At 35.9% G+C, this 25265-nt stretch overlaps 1 pseudogene; it reads right to left on the reverse strand.

Annotated features, from left to right (window-relative positions):
• Positions 1–4986: 4986 nt before the first annotated feature.
• On the reverse strand, positions 4987–5844 carry LOC101585741 (annotated as a pseudogene).
• Positions 5845–25265: the final 19421 nt, after the last annotated feature.

The following is a 25265-nucleotide window of genomic DNA, read 5'->3' on the forward strand; positions in this document are numbered from 1 at the left end:
GAAGGAAGGAAGGAAGGAAGGAAGGAAGGAAGGAAGGAAGGAAGGAAGGAAGGAAATTCTAAATTTTCACAATTTTTCCAAAATTATTTGAAATCACCTTCTTTTTCAAATAAAAATATATTTGCTGATACAAATGCCTATGTTTTGCCTTTGGGATTCCCATTTCTGCACTATTTTTATACTATATTATTTAGCATTTGACATTACACTATGATTGCATGCATCCCTTCCAAATTACTAATCCAGTGTTCTCTACTGGATTCTGTTTCAAGGGAATATTTGAAAATGTCTGGAGGTATCTTTGCTTGCAACAATTGAAAGGTTGTGTTTGCCACTGGAAAACACTGAGTTGGGATTAGAGATGCTGTTAAGCATTCCACAGTACACAGAAGAACTTCCAAAAGAAAGTATTATGCAACCACAATGCAATGGTATTGAGGTTGAGAAACATTTTGTTAGTAAAATTAAGCATTTAGTGAGCTTCTGTATTTACATGCTGTCCTACAACAGACTTATCTTCTCCACCATAATATTTTAGCCTTTCTACATTGTATAACACAAGAGAAGTACTTCCTAAGAGCACATTGAATGAATAAATTTATAGAATTAGAGACTGGGGAAATGTGGCCACCAAGAAATAGCAGAAAACCTTGCAAGCCCAGGTCCAAATCTGCAATACTTAACTCATCCAGTGACATCTGCATCCATAGAAACCTAGTGTAGGAGGGTAGATGGCAGGGGATCATAGCAGAGAGCAGTCTAGTTTGGATAATATGACAGATATAGAGCACCAGGGACAGGAGAGAGTTAGGTGCCATCACAGATGCTGTTGGTCGGTCCCTCTCACATTCACTCATGTGATTCTACATGCAAGACCTATCTTCCTTCAGTCCTATTTCCTATCACAACCAGTTGACAAGTGGCAGATATTATCAACTGGTGACATAAAAGCCATAAGGTTTTATTTACCATCTCAGGATTTACTTTTCTGTTTACTTTTAAGAGCTTTGCTTTTTAAAATAATTATTTTAATTTTTAGCAAATAATTCAAACAAAACTCAAAGTTTTCCTTAATACTGTTCTATCCTTTTCTACATGTTTTGTTCCTTTAAAAAAAATGAATTTGAACGACTTTAGGAGAACTCTCTCAAGTTCTCCACATTTTCCTACTTCTCTGTCTCTCCAAACCTTCCTGAAGTCTGTATATCACCTGGCCTTTGCATTCATTGTCCTTTGAGCTCAGTACTTGCAGCCCCATGACCATACCTTTGGAATAAGGCTAACCAAGAAGCACATTGAACTTTAATGTGTTCTCTAGGACTTACTCTTGTTGTATGAAGATTTCTGCAACTAGCAACTAACATCGGTAAAGCTACTAGGCAATCCGTATTTTCCTGTGTAGAAGATGCCCCAAACGGAAGGCATATATTTCACTGAAGCCTACAAAATCTCTTGATGTCTGCAATTGACCTGTGAAAATAAAAGTTAAAATCTTACCATAAATAATAAGTTTCATTATTAGTACTAACATAAATGTGAAACATTTAGAAATTTCCCAGACAAAAGAGGTACAAAATTCAAGTTATCATTACTGATGCTTTAAATAATAATAATAATAATAATAATAATAATAATAATTCCTGTCTTTAAATAATAATACTTACAACCCCTGTCTACTTTTTAAGTGTACTTTCTTTTTCAAAAATTAATTAAGTTTATTGGTACATTTTGGGTATACATAATGATCACATTCATCACAGGGAATTTGTACTTATACATGATAGATTTTGATTCTTTCCCCCTATTCTCCTAGCCTCCCTGCAGCCGCTCTTCCCTTCCCTATATACAAAAGTTTTCTTTTCATTTTTTCCCTTTTCCTCATTTTTCTTTTCCCTTTCTCCCTTTCTATATGTATATAAAATATTTGAAGTTACTTTCCTATAATTTAGTACTTCTTAACACTTTGCAAAATAGGAAACAAAAGTTAGATGGTAAGACCAAGTTAGTAACTCTGTAGAACCTTTGACCACCTTAACTCCTCCTTTCAACTCCAGTGATGGTTATCTCTTCCTCGTTTTCTTCATTATTATATGTATTCATGACATTGTATCTCTTCTGTTGTTGTCACACTGTTATTTCAATATTTGAGGAACTGAGATTCTAGTCATTAATTGTTATATGTTTATCTCATCACTCCACAGGATTATAGGCTCCCTTATGTCAGAGGCTGTGTTCTCTGGTGCACTTTACAGTAGGCAACATACACAGTAGACACCCAGTAAGTGTCTTTGGCAAGAATGTTAGGTTCTAGAAGAGCCACAAGAATGTATCTCTAAAGCTCCTCCTCTATAACCTTGTTCTTTCTGGAATGTAACCAGAGAATAGCTTTGAAGAGAGGTTAGACTGTGTTTGTTTCTTGCTTTTTCTTCAGAATGAAAGCTCTTGTTTTTCTATCCTAGCAAAGTAAGATGATTTTAATCTCTTTAATGTAAGTCCCAGTATAACCTGTTCTTTGTATTGAAGGTCATCTGCTTGAATCTAAAAGTATCTGTTGGCAATAATTACTGAAGTAGCATATTTCTAATCTTTAAAAAGATAGCCCTGTGTTTAAAATTAATTTTCTTATTTGTCTATGGTTGCAACTTAAAACACTCTTCCTTATAAGCTCTATAAAATGTTAATAGCTACATATAGAGTGACTTTACGACTGTAGTGTCATTTTTCTTAGCTTGATCAGCTCTTTTGAATGGCATCATTATGATCAAAGTTGTTTACAGTAATAAAATATGAACAGTTTCGATAAAAAAGTAGGCACTGTTTCAATTAAATAGTATCTGGCATTTTAGAATGTGATAACCACTCATAATGCTGCTCTACGATAAGCAAGTTTACAATATGAACATAATCGTAAGAATAACGCAAAGAAGTTTCTGAAGCACAAAAGAAACTAGAATTAGAAGAAGGGCATGCTACCGAGTTAGGGACAGAGACTATGCAACACTCCTGGAGGCCTTCAAAGAAATTATGAGAAATTTATTAACATTGTCTTTATGCTGAAACACTTCATCTCTGTTCCTGCAAGGAGCAAGCACATTTTAAAATGAAAACAATATACCAAATGTCTCGATAAAACTGAGGTATTAATACTTTGTTTGATAAGGTATACAGCAAAAATTAGCATATTCATATTTGTAGGGTGTTTATTCAATTATATTGCTATACTATTGGAAAACCTAACAGCCAGAATATATAAAATAACTCTATAAATCACTACACCATGAATTCTCACCTCTCTCTAAAAGCAATAAAGTTTTCTACCATGTGCTGATTTTCAGGTTTCTGTTCCTTTCATTTGGGTGAAGACTGAATTACTTTTCATTGATACATACACTCAATGTGATTAACATTAGAGAGGTGTAAGAGAAATCTGATAAAATTCTAGTCAATGTTGTTACCAATTTGAGCTTTCCAAACAAGATTTATTAATTTATTTGTTTATTTATTTATTTATTTTTTGGCGGAACCAGGGATTGGACTCAGGCACTTGTGCTTGCTAGGCAAGCGCTTATTCTACTGAGCTATCTCCCCGGTCCCCAAACAAGATTTAGAGAAGATAAGTGATGGTGGACTATTTCTTTTGGAGATAAAAAGGATTGGGATTAGGAATTTTATAAAAGCAGCCATCTTTATAAGGTTTAAGGTAAGTAATGCTTTGAGAACTAACACAGAAGCAGTTGAATGCAGTGACTATGTTTATTACTTTATTGCAGAAGGAAAATAAGCAATATTTGATATGATTCTTAATATATAAATTAGCAAACAATGAACAAATAAATAAAAGGATTGTTAAATTTTTTTATTTAAGCTTGTTATACTACTAAACTGTAACTCAGTATACGTGATCCCTTTACTAATTCATTATTGTTTGTGTGAATACTGAAAGTATTTTCTCATGTCAGAGTAGCTTTACTTTCCTAATGAACAAAATCCAAGCTGCTGCACAGGGGTCAGTGGTTCAATCCCCAGGCCTGCCCTGCTGGCCCCACCCCTGCGCTGCACTGAGATGGCAATTGAGACCGGGTGTGGTGGTGCATGCCTGTAATCCCAGCTCTTGGGAAGCTGTAAACAGGGGGATCACTATGAGTCCAATCTAGTAGTGAGACCCTGAACACCCTGTAGACCCTTCCCTAAAATGCAAAAACAAATAAACAAACAAACAAACAAAATGCAAGCTGCTTAGAAGCTCCTCTAGAGGAGACCTAAGGCTCTCTGACCTTGACAGACTAGAACACATCAAGGGGTCTGTGGGCCCGTACACTGACCTTCAAGGTTATTCCCCGGGCCTCAAAAAAGTGATAAATATTTGTGACTTCCTGAAATCTGAAACACATATAAAGTGCACATATATTCACACATACAGACACCTCCAGCTCATTCTCTACATATTTAGATCAAATCTTTCTTGAGGAGATATTAGATTCTACCCAAGACTTCTGTGACCAGCTTCTCTGATGAACCTTCTTTTTTTTTTTTTTCAGAACCAGGGGTTGAAATCAGGCCCTTGCACTTGCCAGGGAAGCACTTATTCCACTGAGCCATCTCCCTGGCCCCATTTCTTTTTTTTTTTTAACTTTATTAAAATACAAAGTTTTTTTTTAACTTTATTAAAATACAAAGTGAAATACTGAGTTTATTTCACATGTATATTTGTCTCCCTACCATCTCCATGTCTGACCACCACTACTACTACGATCTATCATCATAACATTCCATACGTACTTAAAACCAAGTGAAGGGTGGAATTCCATCTTTAAAAACTAAACAGGCATTTCAGACGACACATTCTTGGCACTGGGACCTGGACAGCATTTATCAAACATGGTAGGGAAAGTTCTCACTTTACATTATGAAAAGGATAGCTGGATAGCAACTGTTACAGAAATGAAAGAAGATGGAAAACTTTAACAAAATGTTTAAATTGTTTTCTTAAAGAGACTTCCTCCACTGCCAAGAGATCTTGAATAGCCTCCTAGTCAGTCATCCCGAAGCAATTCTTCACATAATTGATGAATTTGGCTTCCAGTTTGGGAAGAGAACCACCGTTCTTTATACTTGCTCGTATTTCTGCTTTAATGTCGTCTACAGAACTAGGTCCTTTCCATGTTTTAGGGAGTCTTTTCCTGTTTCTTGAAGGATTCCTGCCCTTTTGATCTTGGCACTGATGGTTTTGAGTCTTTTCCATTCTGGTTTGATTTTTGTGCATTTTTGGCTGGAGTATCTCATAACAATTTCTTCACTGGAACTTTCTCTTCAGTTTTTTCATCATCAAAATCCTCCTCCTCCTTCTCCTCCTCCTACTCCTCAGCTTCATCAGCAGCTAGTTTTATTTTTTCTGTGGAACCTTGCTGCCACTTCCGGGGCAGATAGTTTTCCAGATATACTTAAAGAGTTTTACATCTGCTCCCTCTTCCAATTCTGCATCTTCTTCCACAGCTACTAAGTGCTGTCCACTAATATGCACAGGCCGTGAACCACACCTCAACCTTAAGACAACACATGCTATAATTTCAAAGCCCCAAGGGAAACCATTGGCTGTACAGACATTTTCTAAGTTGCCAGTGGTAGTTTAATTGGACTGCCTTCATAATTCATAGCCTCTGCCTCAACAATGTGCAATTCATCCTTTGCACCGGCCCCTAAACTGACCATTCTTAATGACAACAGGTGCTCATTTTCATCGTTATCCACCTTAAAGTGGTATTCTTTGTCGGCCTTTAGTTCACAACTGAAGAGATAGCTCTGGGGCCCCAGGGGGCTCGTGTCCATATCCACTGAATCTTCCATGGAGTGGTGGCGCACACTTAGGTGGGAGAGAACGCGGATGGATGTGAATGAGTACTGCTCCCAGAATGGACGGAATCACACCAGGGATGGAATCACACCAGGGCTTGTTGACTTTTCTTCAATTGCCTGTATGATCCATTCACATTCACACAAGGTTATTTCAGATTTCTGTTAGCTACTTCTGATTCCCTTTCACATAAGAGATTCTCAAAAATATTTAGCGGGAAATTTTAATATTTGTAAGATACTTTTCATTATAAGACAGTTTGCCAAGTAATGAAGCAATTACCTATGTACTTAATTTACAAGCTTGGAAAGAAATTCTTGTAGATCTGACTTGTCTGCTTTCCTTCAGAGTTCAGAGCAATATTTTATACCAAATTCTTTGTAAGGGATATCTACGCAAAGTAAAACAAAATAAAGAGACCCCAGAAAGTCTCAACCTTTGAAATATCAGAATGAGAGTTGAAATTTCTAAAACTTAATCTTCCTTGTATAGACAGAAAAAGATAAGAGACCATTGGGACAAGTCTTGTTTCAATAATAGCAACTATCCAAAGGACAAACTATCTTTTACTATATTTTCTATTTATTTCCACCCTAGAGACATACTATGTATGGTTATAAGCTAAAAATAAAAACCTTAATTTATAGAGAAGGAAAATAGAAAACAGCACACATCATGTTACTAAGATCAACACTATTTAAGTAAAAGCAAAACTTGAGTTAGCAGTTACCAGTTTAGCAGAATCAGCCAATGAAATAATTTAAAAGGAAACCCTTGAGCCAAGAAATGGTTGGTCAGGGATCATGAACTGAACAATGGTTGGTTTGTTCTGATGTAAGCAGGGTGAGTTTTATAACAATTTATGGTTTTCATGTCATTTTTATTTAAAGCAGTGGTGTGAGAGATGAAAAAGTTAAAGAGGTCAGTGTTGCACACATTGACTATGGAACTCCTCTAGGTCACCAGAAAGAGAAAAGGATATCCTCCCAGGAGAACCCACGTTCAGGCACTCAGAGCCCCTGGCTTTCCCCGTCAGCTCCTGGCAGAGTGCAGCGCATGAACCAGCCACCAAATTTCAGTTTGGGCCCTCACTGCCACAGTGCCTATGACTGGTCTCAGAAATCTCACTTGTAGAAATCTGTGTTGCAGAAGTGATTTTATGAACACAAGGAAAAAATTAATACAGTTACCATATAAAGCACCCACCCACTAGAACTGTATCTTCCATTCCTGTCCATACCTCTGGGAAGTCTGGGAGAAGAACCCACAGCTGGTTCATAGTTTTTCTCTGGTTCCAAGCTCCTGCTTCTGCAGAACTCGGTTGCAGGCAAATGGTCCCATTGTTTAACACTGAATGAAGGAACAGGGCCTTTCTTATCTGGGATTGCTAGGAAATCATTATTCTCTCAGGCTACTTATGCATAGGGCCAGTCTCACCAAAAAGTTTGGAGCAAACGCATTTTACAGCACCATGCTGGCCAGCCTCTGTTTTCTAAAGACAGTCTGCTTCTCTGAAATCAGGCTTGCAGCCCACAGGGAGGGCATTTTCTTTTCACAGTCCTGCCATCTATCTACCTTTAGGTAGAACTGACTTCTACCTAAGTAAGAGCAGATGTTACTCTTTCTCTATGAAGAAATCTATAAGGGAGGGTTTTCTTACAACTATATTTACTCCAGAATGAGTTAATCAACATATGGAATACATATTGTTACATAAAATATGTATATCAGTGTGTTCATTATCTACGTAAGGACGCAGGCCAAACTTTGAAACTGCCTATCGATTGAAGGTTTAGACAATCTACAAATCCAACAATAGAGGAACAGCTAAATATACCATGGTAGGGATTAGAGTGTGACTCAAAGAGAGAATATTTATTTAGCATGCACAAGGTCCTGGGTTCAATCCCTTACACCACAGGACACATGCACACAAAAGCGTTAAAAGGAACACAGGCTCTATGAATGAAAAATAAAGCATAGTATTGTGAGGTAAAATATTTTAAAATCAACAAAAAAGTACATACCATATAAGATTTTGTGCTGCTTTGGTAAAAATACATGTATTTGTATATGATATAAAAGAAATTAAATAAACATGTCTCTCTGGAGGAAAGATGGAATATGTATTACTTGTTTGTATTATTTTAATTATCATAATGAATATTTTTTAAACTTTTTACAGCAAAAATACTAGATAGTTTCAGAAACTTTTAAACTAGGAAAAACATCCTTCCATTATCACTGGCTTGTTGATAAGTAGAAAAACAATGAGAAAATCTTGTTTTATAGGCAAAAATTCCTATCTATATTTGGTATTTTACTCTATTTTCTTACTTGGAAAAAATTATCCATTAATATTCTTTGGTCATATATTGAAACATTAAAAAATTGATGAGAAGAGGCCTACACTGGCTGAGACAGCCCAACGTGGGCTGGGGACCCATGTGCGGCGTTGTTTATGGCCTCAGGAATTGGCTCAGGCGACTGCGCAATCGGAGCCCCTTGTTTTAGCAGATGTTTGACTCTCTCATTGAACAATGTCGAAAAATCACATAGCTTTGATTGTGCTGGCAGCGCTTTACAACTCCAGGGGAGCTGGCTTTCAGATGAAGCTGACTGTCAGGAAGCAGGGAAGAGAGACAGAAAGAAACTCGGTGTTGGGGGACAGTGTGCAGCTGCCAGGTAGACCAAACCTGAGACTTTCCTATGCCCTACTTTCAGTTATTGAATCTTAAAATATATCCCTTTATTATTTAGTCCATTTTGAATTCATTTTCCTGCTGTAGTTGAAAGTATCGTGTTGATATATTGTTCTTAAGTAAATAACAAGGAAGGTAGATGAGATTTATGCACAATCTGATGACTGTTATCACAAATATTTTATAACAGAAATATAGAGTATCTAAATGCTGAATGTTAAGGGAAATAGTACATAGTTTATGATTCACTGGTATGATAGACTATCAGATGGGTATTAAAATTAATGACCACAAGCAGTATTTAATTAATGAGGCCCTTCCAAATCTAGCTCCTGTCCACCTCTGTGGCATTATCCCCTGGCATTCTCTGGATAATACTGAGCACTCTGTCCACATTGCATATCTCATTGTTTGCTTTAACCCATGGATTTTTCTGCCTATCATGCCTCTAAATGCTGCCAACTTGCAGCATTGGTCTCACCCTTTAGAACACAGCTCATGCTCATCTCCAGGAAACCTTCCCATGACACTTTTTTTCTTACCCTGCAGGTTGGTATCAGCCCTTCTCTGTGCAACCACAACAACCATTATAGGGTTTCTCAAAACTAAGAAGTTTGAAGTGTCCCTTGATCTGTCTCATTTCCTGCAAGACTATGAGCTCTCTCATGACAAAGGTAACTTCACCTTGTGTGTCTGTGTATCAACTCCTCATCCAATGCCCTGACAGCGTGTGGGTGATCTTTAACTAGACAGGCTGTGTACTTGAATGGTTAGAATAATAAATGAGTGAGTCTCACCCATATATCAAGAGTGCAGGTTGGGTACTTTCTAATTCTTAAGATAATTTTCTGTGTTTTGCACAGAAATGAGAAAGCAAGATCTGGAGATATAGGCACAGCACCTACAATCAACCATTCTGAGTTACATAGTTAAAATTTACTAAAAGGGTAGATGTTTTCATCTTATTAGAATAACACTGTAGAAAAACAAAACAACAGTAATGGAGTATGGAAGGAAATTTAGAGAACTGATAACTATGTTCATGGCATTGAATTAGAGATAGTTTCACAGGGAAATACCCCCAAAAACATCAAAATGTGCACAGTAAGTATGCATACTATTTATATATAATTTTATTTGTCAATCACACCTTAATAATGTGGTTTAAAAATTTAAAAAAAGACTTGTGAAGAAGACAAAAATAAAGACATTCTTTCAACTCTGTATAATTCCTAAGCTTACAAGACATTAATAAAAGAGCTAGTAATGGCCAACAAAATGATCATACTATTTTTTTCAGGCTTCCTGTGAGATTACAGCTTTAGTTGCAATTTTTCTCTGAGTATATAGGACTGGTCAAGACAATTCTTATGCCTAGATCTCTTATTTTTAATTAAAAATATTCATTTATTTATCAAATAATTATGGATCACCTATTATGTACCAGACTCTGGCCTAAAGGCCGAGTATAAGTGTCTGCATCTTCCCAACAGGTTTAACAATATAGAAAGGGAGGCTCTCTCACACAAAGAAACATGCACTATGCACAGGAGTGAGTAGACTTTATTTTGCCACAGGAGAGAAATGCAACTCAGTTATCCTCATTGGAAAATTTGATGATTTAAACAGAAATTATGACTTATTTTTTTGGGGAAAAATCTTTTATACTTTCTTTAAAAAATTGTGAACTAAAATTCACTAATAAATATTTATAATGGAGGTAGCTAAAGACAAACTACATTCTGTTATTCTCTCATGAAAAATTAAATTGAGTTACTCATTTGATTAATTTTGAAAGCTCTGGCTTAAGGTTACAGAAGTCTGACAAAAAAAAAATTGAAGCCATGATTGATTTACATGACATACTTTTAATGGAAAATACTGTAAAACATTGTGAACGCTCTTTGACATCTTTAAAGATGAACTTCAGTGAGAAATGCCAGATTTGCAGGGCAGGGAAAAGTTCTCCAAACAACCTTCACCTCTGACACATTCTTCCTGAGGTGCCCTGGCTGGACACCTTCATAACTGGTACTGCTAAGAACAGCAGAAAGACCAAGAGGCAGCACTGTCCTTCCATACAATGTCAATGCCAGCTTCATAAAAGGACTTACAAAGCAAGGAAAATATAAAATGGACCCTGAGTCTACATATTATATTTTAAGGGCACAGAACTGGCAAAGTCACTCCTCTGCCCTCCTTGAGGACAGTGTGCATCAGTCATTTTTAAATATACACTGTCCACAAGGTAGATGCCATTCCTACAATTTGCTGAATGAATGAAATGTTAATTGTGATTATACCTATATAGTGAAGTTATCTAAGTGGTTTTTTTCTTAACAAGTGTTGGTGTTTTTCTACATTTTCTTTTTTATTTTTAAAAGAATAGAAATTAATTTTAAAAATATTAGAAATGATGCAAAATTTCACTAAACAAAGTGATAGGAAATCAACAATTGTTATATCACATATTGTTGTCTTCAAATTAGTTGTTCAGATTAGCAGATATAAGCATGTGAAATTAGCCAAAAAATAAAAATAAAAAGAAGAAAAAATTAAACATTAACTGTTCCTTTCAATAGACCTGTAGAAATCAACAGTACAATTATCCCAGCTATCTTGTGTATAGGGGTGTGTGTGTGTGTGTGTGTGTATGTGTATTTCCTTTCCATCTGCCTTTTCTCTTTTCCTTCATCCCAGTTGTTCCTTCCCTTTGAGCAGTTTATTTCCCTTCCACAGTACCTATTGTACCTTTCAGATTTTGTTTACTCTTTCAGGTTCTTATACTAGAGTGTAAGATAATATGATGTTTATACGTGTAGGTCAGATCTGTATCACTTATGCATTTTCTACAAAGGTAATGTTCTTATGATATTTGTTTTTGAAATTCACAGTTAGTGAAGAAGAAAGGGGTTGGATGGAGATCTCCTGGTACCGGAACCCTCCTTGGCATCTTCAGTAATTCAGCACATCCAAACACATTGTGCATTTCTCACCTGTGGACTAGCAGGATACAAACAGATCTTCTCTGTGCACTGGTCGGTCAGAGTGTGTCTTACCTGATTTCTTTTTCACTCTGAGAAACATTATAGAGACCTGTATGGAGGAAGAGACTTGACAGGTTCATACAATGATCCTTTTTTTTGCAGAACAGGGGATTGAACTCAGACCCTTGCGCTTGCCAGGCAAGCACTTATTCTACTGAGCTATCTCCCCAGTCCTTCTTTTTCACTCTGAATATTAGAATTTTTATTTAGATATCTACTTACATGAAATGTGAACATATGGGAAGATGACAATGAAGAACATTAATGTTTATTAAATACTTAATCAGCCTGATGTTTAGCTTGCCCCCTCCCAAATCTTACTGCATCCATAATAGTTTGAATGTGGGAGGACCAATGAGTGATTTGAATAGGGGTGTGAAGCTTAACTTCCCTATAACTTTCATGATTTTAAATAAATTGTAATGAAAATCATGTGCTTATTCTGCAAATGTCACTTCAGCACAAGCTCCTATAATCCATAGCAGAACCACTGCTTGCCTCATGCTCCTCCTAGAAAGATGATTGGCAGCCACCTCTTTGGGATCCCATTATTCTCATTTTACAGATGGGAGTAAGTTCAGTAAGTGACCCCCGGGCGTGATTAGTGAGAGTAGAACTCTGAAGCGACACTGGTCCAGCTTATCCCAAAGGCTGTCCTCTACCTGCAGTACCTTTCAGCCATAACTGTACGAACCAAACTCTACAAAATGAGATCAGAATGACAGCTTCATAATTTACAGGATGAAGGCTACATACACTTTATTACCTCTACAACTTGAGTAAAGTGATAAGCATTGCTGCTATAGTCTCCTCAGTAGGGAATATGAAAGGATCTCTCAGTCAACTATTGCAGAAAACATTTCTGTGTATCCCTAGTTATCCCTAGTTTGAGATCTCTTACACTTGAATATTTTGTTTTGCGTGCTTCTTTTTTTTCCTATTTTACATTAACTTATCTTTTGTAACCCATGTTGTTTATATCCTAGCTATCTGTGTATTATATCATCTGTTTTCCAATTATAGGATTTAAATGTTAATTATATAAAATATTTAATCATATATCATATATTCTCTTTTAGGGAAACCCAGAGGTCCTCAGTTTAAATTTAATATCAGTCAACCATTTTCTGTTTCCCTAAATAGCTCTGCTAGAACTTCTTACTGCATCGATCCATATAATTACAGTGCATAGAAAGACATGTGGTATATCAAACTATTTACTTCAAACAATGGTGTCTTAGCTTGAAAATTAAATATCTAAACTGAAGCCATTTATGATCTTTTGTTCTAGATGTCTAGAAGGGAAAACTTGTATAATCCCTGGCTTGTTGAAAGAATGAGAACAGTCTGATAAGGCTGAACTCATGTATTGTTACTTCCAAGATAGCAACTCTGGTTTTCCTACCCTGATTACAGCATCTGAGTGCCCACTGTTCCAGTCCCAGTGAACACCACGATTCTTGTATAGAAAAGTTCATTGCGTTCCTGTTCTGCTGTTCACTGTACAACTCTTCACAATTGCCATCAGCAAATTTTTCTCCAGCACTATATTATTGTGGAAGCAACAGACACATCTCATATAGTCTCAAAGGAGTTTCATTTTGGAAAAAATCCCAGGGATATTATTTTAAAGATATTTTTGTCCTTCACATTGTGAATGCTTAACAAATGATACTCCAAAATACCTGCTTTGCCATGCAGAACTGAAGAAGCAGCCTCAAGTTCTCTCTTACCTTCCTGCTCTTGATCCTCTTTGTTTCTTTTCTTTTTCTTTTTCTTTCTTTTTTAAAATGTATTTAGTACAGGGTCTCACTATGTAGATCAGACTCCTAGAGCTTCTCCTGTTTTCAGCCTCCTAAATGCTGGGATTACAGGCACATGCCATCACATCTAGTCTCAATCGCTGTCTCAGCGTGACCTGAGGGGGTGGGGGTGGCACAGCATGCAGGGGATCAAACCCCAGCAGCTGTGCTCCACCTAAGCAGGTCCTTTAGTCCGCTGAGCTATCTGGCTGCCTCTCTTTGTTTCCTAAAAATGATAAAAAGATTTTTTGCTGAAGTTCTCCTAAAACCGTATCTTTCAAGCTAGACATTGTGGGGTATGCCTATAATTTTAGGGCTTTGGAGCCAGTGAGATAGATCAACAGATTAAGCACTTATTTAGGCAAGCACAGGGACTAGGGTTTGAGCCAGCCTCTGAGTCTGGGTGTGGTGGCACATGCCTGTAATCCCAGCACTGAGGAAGCTGAAAGCAGGAGAATCCCTATGAGTCTAACCTGTATAGTGAGACCCTGCACAAAACACATTTAAAAGAAAAATTTTTTAAGACTTTGGATGGCTAAGGTAGGTAAATCAGGACTCACAGCTTGGCAATGCAGCAAGACACCATCTCAAAAAAAAAAAAAAAAAAAATACAGATCTTCCAAAAGATTAACATGGATCCTCCAGAAAGTTAACTCAGCAAGAAAGGCAACAATTGACACCATAAACGTAACTCACTCCAACTTTGTCGCAGGCCATTGTCCTCTGAGCTTATTCATCCTCCCTGAAATTTATTCCCTAAAGAAACTCAACCTCACTACGTCTTTCTGTAGCTCAAAATTCTAAGTTTTAGCCATCTATACCTTTCTTTGTATGACTATTTTGGTTTTATATAAGAGCAGACTAGGTACTATAGGATCTTAACAAAATTTCTCCCTGCTTCTTATCTGTCTTCTGTTTGGCTCCCTTCTTTTTTAACTTTCTTATATAAAAGAAATCTGCTCTCACTGAACTTGTGTGCCTCCCATTGTTTCTCACATTGCTATCATTTACCTACAAATGCCTGAAGTTTAACTTTCTTTATGGCAGAGTAGTACCCCATTGGGCATAAGTGCATCTTCTTGTCATTCATCTATTGATGGGTACATAAGCTGTTTTCAAGATCTAGCTATTATAAGTCATGCTGCTGCTATAAACATGGATGTATATGCATGTATCCCTCTAATAAAACAATTTTAATTCTTTTGGGAAAATAACCAGAAAAGGCATAGCTGGGTCAGAATTTCTATTTTCAGTTGTTTGAGACATCTCCATACTGATTTCTACAGTGGTTATACTAGTTTACATTCTACCACCAACAATGTAGTAGATTTCTTCTTTCCCCACCTGGGTATATTTCCAGAAGAACTGAAAACCTCATACCACTGCGATATATGTGCACCCGTGTTTATAGCTGCACAATTTATCATAGCTAAATCCTGGAAACAACTCAGATGCACATTAACTGAGAAATGGATAAGAAGATGTGGTATTTTTACACAATGGAGTATTATTCAGCTATAAAACAGTATAAATTTGAGTCTTTTGTTGGTAAATAGATGCAACTAGAGAACATACTCTTAAATGGAATAAATCAGATCTGCATGTACAAACATTGTATTGTCTCCTTAATGTGAGAACACAAAAGAGAAAAAAGGAATCTGAAGGGTACAATAGATACTAGGAAAAGGAAATGAACTTATTCAAAAGAAAAGAGTTACTGAGTTGAGGAGAAGGACAGGAGAGGGACTGGGGGAAAGTGATTTATCTTTGTATATAAGCGGGATGATTTGGACAACTGTACTGTGCATTTCTGCTGGTCAATGGAAAGAAGCAGTTAATGCTTAATTTGTCTCATCTCTGTTTTTCGATTGTTTCTCCTTTTTGTCTTCTTAATTTTTTAAACATTTCTTTATTTTTTTCTGCTTCTAATTTTACATGCATATATCTGGTAATATGAATAACTGCTTGGAAGACAATGCTATGTATTACAATATATACTATGAAATTCATATTACTTTGTTAAGTGCAATTCTGCATCCCTTGTAATGTTTTTATGTTGCAATTCTAATCTGTACTCTGTTTAAAAATTTTTTTTAAAAGATGAAGAAATACGAATTGTGTGGACTATATATGAGAAGAAAAAGAGCCTAATCTTTCTGTAATTAATTAGGAAGTGTTCAGGAAGAACATTAACTTCATACATTTGTTACAGGTACCTGCTAGTCTCAGATACCATAAAAGTGGGTTTGAAATGATAACACACAGAGTTTTGGTGATATCTAAGGAATAGCAGTTTGTTACCAACTGAACAGTAGTTAATTTGTAATATGGTTATTTTCAGTTTAATTCCTTGAGTATGTATTATGTAAAAGCACTGTGCTACAACTATAGGCAATATATTAGATTGTATAAACAAATGCAATAAATTTTAGCTCAGTTAGTGGACAGTAAAATACAGTTCTAATATACAGCACAACAGTCACAGAACTATCTTTCACATCTGTTAAATGCAAATTTAAAATCTTGTGAAAATTAGTTATCATACCTGTTCTCTCACTGGGCTGAATTAAAGTCTTTGGGTGCAGAGGTTCCTCCCAGTGATACTAAATATAAAGAATTTTCCTTCACAGATTTGAAACTCAGCAGGGTAAAACGTTTCCATTTTATCTGACTATGCCAACTTGATAAAGCGAGTCACCAAATCCATATGCAACTTCTAAGCAATCCATAGCTATGGAAATTCCTAAAATCACTGTTGCTCCTCTAGCATATGCATTAAAGTTACAGGACATTAACATGGTACAGAAGTACCATAAGTTCAGACCAGAGGAAGGGAAGAGGTTAGTAAGAAGATACAATTAAGATTTCTCTGAAGGTGGGCACAGAGACAATGAAAAGATGTATATTCATTGCACTTCTTGATAATTTCTCTCATTTGCCAACATTTTTCTGGTCACTCTCTTATTTAGAAAAGCCTACCTATTAGTAAATAATTTGGGTTATTAGGAATCCTTTTTTAAAATTACAACTGACTTTCAAGAGGATAAGAATTCTCAAGTTGGGGCTGGGATATAGCTCTGCAGTCTAAGCACCTGCCTGGCAAGTGCAAGGAGCTGGGTTCGATTCCCAGTACTGCACACCACACAGGCCCCACACCTTGACTGCTACTGAAACCAGGCATGGTGGTGCATGCCTGTAATCCCAGCACTGGGGAGGCTGAGACAGGAGGATCACTATGAGTCTGAGCTGTGTAGCGAGACTCTGTTCCAAATATGTATATATCTTTAAAATTTAAAAATTTGTTTCACACACTGTCCAGCTTGATACTTATTAGTATCATGTGATATAAAAGATGCTGTTAGTTGCCTACAAGAGATTCTCCTGCTTCTTTCTTTCATGTAAAAATCTCAATCTGGAGCATTCGCCACACTTCCATATGACTCATGATTAAAGTATGACAAATTCAAGCCAACCGTAGTTTACCATTTACCCAGCAATGACTAATTTGAGGTGAATATTGTAACTCATTCTGGCCAATAAGATTTTCTGAAAGCTTCCAGAAAAGTTTACTTTGTTCGAGGGAAAGAAAAATGAATGCAGAAGAAGAAGCCTTGTCCCCATCAAAAGTTGTTATATTTACATTTGAACGGTTAGTTCAGAAAAGAATAGCACCAGAATTGAACATCTTGCAACCAGAATTCCTAATGGTTGACGTAAAAAGTAAGTGATTAGGGTCCTTAGTTGTGTTATTAGTTATAAATTTAAGTATCCCAGTAGGTTCTTACCCTTAGGTGTTTGTGGTATGTGAAATAATACATGTACCCTATTGTTTAAGACTCAGGAGGTTGGGGTATTGCTAGCCAGTATGATAAAGATACCTGAGAAATGGTTATACCATTTATTTAGAGACATGGAACTATGCCCTTAAGATTAAGGAACTTCATGAAGACCCGTATGGTAAGTCAGATAGATAATATGTGAGAACGTCACATTCTGAAGATCATATGCCCTGCACTACACCTATTTTGTGGACATGAAATAAAGAGTAGTTGTGGAGCTTGTTTGTTATGATAAATTTATGCCTCTACTTTCCTCAGAATAAGAATTTGTAGAGGAGGTCATAGGGCACCAGAAAGAAGATGAAACACCAGAGCTAAGAAAAGAAGGAGTGAGGCATAACACTTGCACTTTGCCTATTTAGAAATTTTGTCTAAAGCTCATCTGTCTCTCTTGAGAAGGCCAACACTCCTTCTGCTCATCTTTCCTATTTCATGTATACTTCTAGTCTCAGAACCCAAAACACTGATGAGTCATATTGGTAGCTCAGCTTATTCTGTGTAATAGAGCTGTATTCAGCCAAGAGCCTTAGCTGAAATCCAGTAATAAGGAAGACAAACGTTCTTAAAATTCAGGGTCAAATATGAATTTTCCCATTCCTCACAAGCTCACTAGCTTTAACTTATACTCCTGAAAAAATACTCTGTGAGTGGGCCCCAATCTCAATCTCTGGTCCTTAATTCCAGAGAGAAAGAGAGAGAGAGAGAAGGACAGAGAGGGAAGGACGGTAGAAGGGAAGGAGGAAGGTACAGACGGACGGAGAGGGACGGACAGACAGACAGACACAGGCCTAGCTGAGCTAAACCTTTATTGTTATTGCGTCATGGCCACATTGAAACATAATGGTCACCTCTATATATAAAAAAAAGAAAACTTCTCAGAGAAATTTCTATTTCTGGGAGGGTAGCCCCGGAGTGAATTGGATCAATATTTATAACTGTTATACTTTGTTTCTTAATTAATTTGTAAATAAAATTTTAAACATAATTTGACTATAACCAGGAAACTCCTTTCTAATATGGAAGGAGAAAAAATAACCAGTAATCAGTCATCCTTGATAATTATTTAGTGTGGCTAATAAAAAACAAGTGACAAAAAACTCGAAGGTCATAATTTCTAGGGTATGCTGCCACTTTTCAAAATTCAATTATCTATGTAATTTATAATTATCCATTGTATTTAATATATAATAGAATTATAAAACAATTCTATAGAAATATGCATTCAGGCAGAATTCTAAAATAAATACATATTTATATTAAAAGTACTTTAAAGATGAAATTATTACATAAATTATTCGATTGCATTCAAGTAGTTCAGCAACACACATTCAGAATTACAAAGACAATGTTAAAAATTACTGAATGATATACAACATCACAATCAGAAAATACTACATATATTTTAAATTGCTGAAAATAAGTAATGAAATAGCAAAGTCATAGTACAAATGACACCAAACATACAAAATATATAATTTAAATCACATAAAAATTCCTGTATGTGGGCCAGGCAGATGGCTCAGTACAATAAGCACTTGCCTGGCAAACACAAGGGCCTGAGTTCAATCTCCAGTTTGGCCAATAAATAATAAATAAATAAATAGTAAAAATTCCCATATGTGAAATAAATTGAAATGAAATGTTATTAAATATGAAGGAAGTATAGTACAAAAATATTAAAAATTGTGTAGATTATAATTTTTAACCACTGAATTTATGTGAGCTGAAGCCGTGTTCTATACATGCTTATACCAGCATGAGATTTTTCAAAAATATTTTCAATTGTCAAAAATTTTAGGGGTAAAATGACTCAAGTCATAAATTCTGAAATTTAATGTGAATCTATAAAAATTATATATCTGGTTTTATAAGTGAAATATATTAGTAAAAACCTAGATAACAAAATTTGTAAGTTAGTCAATGACATAATTTTCAATGAGACTTTCAAGAATTTAAGAAGAAATGATAGGTTGAGTAGATCTCTGTTTAAAAGGAATGACATAAAGTTTCCTACTGAGATGGAAATATCCCATTAGATCATTTGGTCCAATGAGGGCATAAGGGGTTATCAAGATGAAGTGTTTTAGCATTAACATGACAATAAAAATAATTCTACTCATTGAAAAAAATCAGAACCTCATGAATGTTTATCCTCTACTGGTAGAAGAGATTTCCTTTTTTTTTTTTTTTTTTTTTTTTTTTCCAGAAAATAAGGCAATATCATTTTTTGTTGTTTCCATTTTCAATAATTTCTGCTCTACCTGGCTTGCCTGAATATGCCAAAACTATACAAAAAGCTCTCATTTCATCTTAATTGGGAACTAGAAATAGAGAATATCTCAAAGGATTTCTAACCCACCACTGCAGGCATGAAATGTTTGGAATGCTCTGGTCAGGTTTTGGATAAGAATGTGAAGTGTGTTTATTCGAATACCCTTACATCTCTACAACCTTCAGGCCAAGATGGCCACAACTGTGGCTAAACAAGAAGTCTGTGCCTTAAATGGGGTTAGGCTGACCCGAGCCTTTGGAAGCTTCCATGCAGGCCATGACAGTACCCAAGACACTGTCCCTCAAACTGGATCTATTCAATGAGACTGCAAGTTTTTGCTTTGGCACTGGGACAGAAAATACAAATCCCAGGAACCCCCAAAGGAACACTGCCAATGTTCTTTAGCTACTTCTGGCATCCTAAGAACAGTGAATTCATCCTGTCTCTCAGGATTATAATTTTAGGACAATGAGAAATATGCAGATTCCTTTAGTCACTTTATTCCTCCAAGACTGGATTTTTTGGAGGTGTTTTATTTTGGGCCTTTTTAAAAAAATCATTTATTTACTTACTTATTCATTTGGTACAGGGTCTCGCTACACAGCTTGGAATCGTAGTGATCCTCCTGTCTCAGCCTTCCCACTGCTGGAATTACAGGTGTGAACCACCACAGGCACACCCAGAGTCCCGGAGCTGGCATGGTTTATGGTACCAGGTATCGAACCCAGGTCTTTGTGTTTTCCAGACAGGCACTTAGACCTCCGAGCTATCTCACCAGCCCTTCTGGGTGTTATTTGAGACAGGACCTCACTATGTAGTTCAGGCTGACCTCAAGCTCACTATGTAGGCCAGGCTGACCTCAAACTTGTGACAATCCTTGTGCCTCAGTCATCATGCCTAGCCTTATCTTCAATATTTGTGGTTTGTGCCTTTTTTCCACAAAAATTGTTGCCTACTCTAATTAGCCTACATTTTTTTCTTTGGTAATTCTTTGTGTTCCTAAAACTTTCAAATCACTTTTCTACATTACCTATTCATGTTTTCCCATTCATTCCATGGTGGTATCTCTTCTCCTTGTACATATTCGTGCAATAATCTTTTTATTGAGGTAAAAATTACATTTTCTAGAATGCCTAGACTTTAAATGTACCTTTCCTTGAGTATACAGATGTTGGTCACTTCTCCAATAAAGATACAGAATATTTCCCTCTTCCCAGAAAATTCTCACAAGAATCTTGTCAATTACCCACTTTCCTTCAAATCAAACATTTTTCAGTTTCTGCCTCTGTCAATTAATTTAGCATAATCTAGTAATTTTTGTTAATGCAACAACATCATCTGACTTTATTGTGTTAGTTTAGTGTTGTGTTACTGAGATAGTTGAGGATATCTGTGGTATTGCTTGTGTTTTACTTTTTTGTTGTTAAATATTATTTTATTGTATAGATATACCACTTAACACTTGGGTTGTTCTGAGGTGTTTGTTTTAGTAAAAAATTGTTTATAAATTTTTATGTATAAGCCTTTTGTGAACATAAATTTTCATTTTTTTGGATCCAGTGATTAAGGGCCTGGAAATTAACTGACTATAATAGAGTAACAGGAGAGAGAAGACAAGATTGACTTGGGGAGTACACGGTGATAGGGAGCAAGGGCTTGCGGCCCAACACATACACAGGTGTCAAAGCTATGGCACCAAATTTTGCAAAACAAAAAGACTTTATTATGGGATTGACCAGCAAAGAGAAAAGGAGCAGAGTTTAACCTGTCTCTTCATCAGCTGGTATGAGGGGATTTTCAGGGAGGGAAAGGGAAGAATCTGCCAGTTGATTGGATGGTAAGAGGGGAAGTGTTAGGACATTGCAGGCATAGAAGGTCATCACACCTGTTTGCGAGCTGCGGGTCCTGCAGAGATTCTTGAGGTGGTGAGAGTAAAGGCCATCCTCCACATAAGTGAGCTTCTTTGGCTCATGTCTATTATTGAAAAACTGGTTTCCAGCTGAACTTGAATGGATTATGAAGATAATGTCTGAAAAACAATTTATGTACTTTGTTAGTTAAGGAATTTATGCCTGAATATCTCCTAGCCCTGGCTGGTATAATCAGTAAAATATAACTCATTTAATTGATAGAGATTAAAAAGTTTATATTGCAAATTTAAGAACAGTGGGTATGAGTTAGTGTGGGAAGGTACTGAAAAAGTTTCCACTGGCCTTTTGATGCATGCCTACTGGGTAAGTTTCATATCCTCATCCATGGGATGGATGTTCCCTTTGATTAAGATGTTTGCCACAAGGATCCTGCTCCCTGAAATTTGCTTTCTTCAGATTACATGCAATTTCTATTCCTCCTTTAAGAGCAAATCCAATTTTTTCCTCATTCTGAGTGACCTGTTAGGAGTAGACTATGACTTAAGAGCTGCAGACCAAACGGCAAGGCTACCCTATCCTCCATGCTTTGCAGTGTGCAGCACTGGGAGGCGAATGTGAACATCAACCTCAGAAACTGAACTGTAGTTGTCTGAGTTTAGAGGAGGAACAATGGGAGCCACTTGCTTCACCTTAGTTCTGTCAGTCTCTGGATGCATATACATTTAAGCACCTCTCTCAGAATAAAGTCAGTGCCATAATGGCCAGTTTTATTTTATCTTTCAGATTTGGTGTCATTTTGTGCAGCTCTACACAATCACTCTGACTCTAGCTCTGTGAAACAGACTATAGAGGCCAGAGTCAAAAGTCGTAACCTAAGATGAGTCAGATGATGCATGAATACAAATAGTCCCAAAAAGAAAGAAATACCCCAAATCCAAGTCTGATAGGCTATGAATTTCTGAAAAAAACCACACAGCCTAAAGTAAAAAGCCAGTATCATGCTCACAAGCCAGTGGTAAATTTTACTGTCATTCATACCTAAGTTATAATAATTGCAAAGAACTGTCCTTTGCTTTGTGTATCTTTATGTACTAAATATACATTTGTTAATATGAAACATATCTTATAATTTGATAAAATTAATGAATGTTCCTTGTATTTTGGTATCAGGGGTTTTATAACAGTGGCATTTATAGCAAAATATGAGAATGAAAGAATCATGATTATTATAATACTTTTTTAATTGAATGTATTTTTATTGTACTTTCCTGCAGGTAAGAAAAAAGAATAAAATACAAGAAATTCTTTCTACTAAATTCTATCATTCTACCATAAAAATTTAACAGAAAATAATTTTAAAATTTATTGTGCAAAATTTAAATGAGTTTTAAAATTTGAAAATCTTAATGTGATTAGTTTCTATAATTCTTATATATGAAAATTACTATGCTAGCTTTTCTAAAGTAGAAGCATCTCAATTGATAAGAGTTTTCAAAGAAAGTAGAAAAAAAATACGGACCCAAGTGGTATACAAATTTAACATCCAGAAAAAGCTCATTTATTCACTGTAGACTGCAGTCTTTCAGGACTCTAGTTATAGCAATTCTTAATTCAAGTTTATATCATCTTAAGATAATTTTAGTGCAAAAACAGCAGTTCCTGCAACATAAATTATCAAAATTAATAAACAATAAAAGCTGCATTTGTCTTTTAGACTAAACTCATTGAATTTATACAAAAAAATGACATATAGCAGACAACAGAAGCTACCCCCCTTTTATCAGAAAATAACACAACTGAACTGCACTGGATGGCCTCAAGGTGTCATGTTGCTATTGTTTCTTATGAAGTAAGCATTTGTTTATCATGGTCCCGTGTTACACAGCAGGGCAAAGTCAGATTCTATATTGGGGTGCTACCATTGGGCAAAATTTTCAAAATCCTTTGATTCTTATTTCTTATAACTGATATGTCCTTTGTACCTTGTTTACCAGCCACTCAATATCTTTTACATCCAATTTTGAAAATTCTTTCACAGGCAAACCAATGGGGGTGCCCAGCCAGAAAAATAAAGGTCTTTCTCCAAAACACTGGATTACAAATTGCTATCACCAACTGTATTGTGTAATGTATACTTACTGATAACCAATTATGTTACACTTTCATCTCAGTTAAAATGCAGCTTTTCAAAATTGCTGTTCCTTTATATAGAATAATACAATGTAGAAATCTTGCAATGCTCATTCATGATAAAAATTTCATTTACCTGTTTCTCTACCTCCTCTTGATATTTCTCATTTTCTTTTCCAGGATCCTATGGCTTTTCTTTTGTAAGTGGCATTATGGTGAAGGTACAATAATGAAGGAAAACAAAACTAATGGGGGAAAATTCCAATTAGGCAGTTCATGCCACATTTCTACATGAAGCAATAGAGGTTATTTTTAACATTGGTCATACTTATAGGAAAGGCTTTTGTTGTTTTAAGGTGCATTTTTATGCTGATAAATTATTGAACCTAGAACTCACTTACAATAATTTCAGCATAATATAACAACATAATGTGTGACAAAATGTGTACACACCTCAGGAAAAAAAAGTATTTTTTTGAACAGATGGTATTAAAATCATATGGGGGAACCTTAGATGATAATGTACATCACAGAAAACCTACTACACTGCCAGGTTTTTTTTTTCCAGAAAAAACTGAAAATACATGGGCAGGAATCTCAATAACCAAGGTTACCCAAGCAGCATTTCTCTAATGGACATAACTCTGAGTACTTCTTGAAATTGTAGAGGCCAAAGGTGGCTTATATTAATCTCATAGTGTCTCAATAAATTATATTAAAATGTTTATACAAGTGTTTCTTTTCCTAAAGTGTACATGCATTATGTTGGTGGACTCTGTATACTGATGTACTAATTGATAATGAGCATAATTTTTACCCACTGAAAAATGGAAAATTTCATTTACTGCTTTGTGGACTTTAAATAAATTGTCCTTTTTTGTGTATGTTGTGTGTACATATATCATCTCTGTGTATAAATATATATGGTATATCAGGGAAGCGGGAACTATAAGACAAAATGTCTTAAGAACTGGAACTGTAGATATAGTATACTTTGTTTACCTGACTCCCAGCCAACCTTTAAAAATATTGATATTCAAGGACTGGCGAGATAGCTCAGTAACCTAAAGCACCTGCTTAAGCAAGCTTAGGTAAAGTGCTCAGGGACTGTGGTTCCATCCCTGGCATCACATGCCACACCAGCCCCGCTCCCAGGGTGGGCTGAGCCAGCCACAAAAAAACAAAAGCAAATAAACAAACAAATTAATATTCAAAATGTAGCAACTGATCCCTTTTTCTTTTATACTTTCCCTCTTTTAGAGATTCACGACCTATGCTAGGGGAAGGAAACATAGTTTTCCCATAGCATAAGAATTACAAAAGCTAGATGGGCACAGTGTCCATTTCTTCTCTTTAACATTGCCCCAGTTTTTTGTCATATCCTTTGAATTAATTTTGCATGGGTTTTGAGAGCCAATGACTGAGCAATCAGTGAGATAAATCAAAACAAGACCCTTCATGAAGCTAGAACTTAGAGTTGTCAGTAGAGTGGAAAACATCTAGAATTGATTTCTGATGACAGAGCCCAGAAAAAATGGCTCACTGATTCCTGTAAACCAGATCCCCATATCTGCTATAGGATTTGACTTTCCAAAGTTTGGTCATACTTTCCCTCCAATTTCAGAAGATGTCTTAAATACTGATAACAAATTCTTTTTTTTTTTCTTTTTTCACTTTAAATGGATAATTTACATGGTATGTGAATTAAGCTTTCAAAAAAGCTGGGTTTTTCTGTTTTTTCTAACCTACCA

Source organism: Octodon degus, unplaced genomic scaffold (genome assembly GCF_000260255.1).
Source record: "Octodon degus isolate 3935 unplaced genomic scaffold, OctDeg1.0 scaffold00078, whole genome shotgun sequence".
NCBI classification, from domain to species: Eukaryota; Metazoa; Chordata; class Mammalia; order Rodentia; family Octodontidae; genus Octodon; species Octodon degus.